This window comes from Penaeus japonicus, unplaced genomic scaffold (assembly GCF_977035675.1).
Source record: "Penaeus japonicus unplaced genomic scaffold, GWHDUDI00000001_assembly GWHDUDI00000020, whole genome shotgun sequence".
NCBI classification, from domain to species: Eukaryota; Metazoa; Arthropoda; class Malacostraca; order Decapoda; family Penaeidae; genus Penaeus; species Penaeus japonicus.
Window position 1 is genome coordinate 27,944,794 of NW_028234422.1, and position 2,500 is coordinate 27,947,293.

General features: G+C 34.7%; 1 protein-coding gene across 8 annotated transcripts in view; it reads left to right on the forward strand.

Annotated features, from left to right (window-relative positions):
- Positions 1-2,500, forward strand: part of M6 (neuronal membrane glycoprotein M6) — a 239,914-nt gene that overhangs the window by 181,896 nt on the left and 55,518 nt on the right. The window lies entirely within an intron of this gene.

Genomic DNA, 2,500 nt, shown 5'->3' on the forward strand with positions numbered 1-2,500 from the left:
AAATAAGTGTAACTCAATGTATATGTCTTAAACTAACGAGAATCTCTAGTAGTATCAAAGACAATTTCAATATCAAATTTCCATATTTATATATTCTGTATATTGAGAGATCATAAGTTGAAAAAAAATCCTTTTAAAATCAAGAGTGCAACTGCCACTTGAATTTCACACTAGTAATAACTAGAGAGTCTTATTCGCTCAATAAAACTGAAGTTGTGTTACTTTCACATTTCATAAAATACTCATAACTGTATTTATCTGTGTACATCAATAATCTATAGACAAATCATCTTTTATGTAGAATTTCCTTTAGGTTACAAATTACTTTCGAAGGATACGTTTTCTGTGAACAGTTTTTGAATCAGAGAAAATGTGTTTTAGCAGGGACTATACTTTTTTACGTCAGGCGTTCCCAACACAGTGTGCTATTATCTATCTGATGTAGTTTTATTATGATTTTTCATGTGCAATTTATTGAATGCTCACATAACAGGTGAAGATATCCTAGCAACCATGATGAATAAAATTGTTTGAAAGGTCTTACATTAGATTATTCTAATAAACCTCTTCATAAAATACTTAAACCCTGTTATGAATTCATGCAGCCTATTCATACCATTCCCTAAAATATATTCCACCACCCACAATCACATAGTTCTCAATATGGAAAAGACAAAGAGATAATCCCTTTCCGGTTTATTTCCCCAAATGCAAACCGACAAACATCCTTCCACAATCACAGAAACAGACCCACAGCAAAAGAACCCGTTGTAGGCATAACATAGCGAGGGAGTGTGAGGGCGCAGCAAGGGATGCAGTCTCTCTCTTGCGATTATGAATAGAACACTTAAGTCATCAGACCTTGTCTAGTCAGGGTGGAGTCGACGGGAGTGACGTGCCTGCGCATTCACACGTCTTTTGTCAAGAGGGTCTTTGTTTACAGCGAAATGGACTCATTATATCCGGGTGTTTTTTCTTCTTTTCTTTTATAAGATTCTGTCGTTACTTTTGTTTTATTGATAAGTATAGAGCTTCATTGATTCCTTCCTTCTTTCCGACCGTACATATCTAAAATAAAATATAATGGATTACCTATTTGACACCCTTATATAATTATGGAAAATTATCATAACTTGATGTGTTTAGAAGAAATAACACGGCCGTATTTCAAAGTAAGATTCCTTCGTTACATGAGTCACTAACTAAAGAATGCTGAAGGTCGGAGGGCAGTCGGCGCTGGGTATCCTTCTTTGCCGTTGGAATGGCATTCTTCTCCTCATACACAAACATCTGCCCTTTCTTATCTTCCTTTTCTTACTGTCCTTCTTGTTATAATTTACTTCTTTCTCCCTTCTTTTTGTTCTTCTCTTCCTCTTTCACCTTTTCAATCTCCTTCTCTTTCGCATTCTCCTCCTCCTTTTCTTCTTCTTTTTTCCTATTCTTTTTCTTTCGCCTTCTTCTCATTCTTATATTTCTTTTCTTCTACTCCTTGCCATCCTCCTTCAATTCTTTCTTCTCTCTACATTTATTTTTGTGCATTATGTTTCGTCCTATAACTCTTTGTCTAATTCTATATTATCCTATTCATATTATTTTTCTTGGCTTATGTCCATTCTTGTTGACAGAGTCGGTTGTAAGTTGCATTTTTTTCTTCGGTTGGGTTATGCTATTACTGTTTTTATTACATGCAATTCGTAATAAACATTTTTGGCTTTAAATCGGCACTGGCAGACTTAATACCAAGGATTCAGACCTACTTTAACAATATAATTGTAAGGGTTTCCATTCTGATGTTAATTACCATGACAATGATTGAGATAACTAGCAATGAATGTTTTTTGTGTTTTATTCTTTTTTCTCTCTCTCGTCATGACTCAGGGCAAAGTTGCCAAAGTTTCTTGATATAATCAGTCGAAGCTGATACGAAGGAAGGGACAGGATGGGTTACTTAAGCGCGTTCGAAATTTGACTCCTTATCTTAAATACTTGAAGTGGTTTATAATAGTTACTCCTAAAACGATTTATATGATTTGTTCTTCTCTATGGTTTAAAAGGAATATTTTAGCCCTTGAAAGGGTTGTGTTTGTTTGTGTGTGTGTTTGTTTATGTGTGTGCGTGTGTGTGTGTGTGTGTGTGTGTGTGTGTGTGTGTGTGTGTGTGTGTGAGCCTATCCCCAGTAATTCTGACTGCATATATGTCTCATTAATGGTACCATGTTTGTGTTAGTGATTCGTATGAATATCCTATTATCATTGTCATACGCTAAAACAGGACATTTCTGTTGGTGATGTTGCAGCTCAATTATAACTAGGATTTTGTTTTGTTTTTGCGTGCAGTTGAATCTGCTTATTATGTGGCGCCGCTTTATATTCTTCAAACAGAGCTTTCTTGTTGTTGTTTTTTCTCTCTTTTTCACAACTTGTCATGATATAAAATACGTTTATTAATCATTGATAAACGTGTATCATAGTTTGAGTTACACTTTAAATAAAAACTGGTA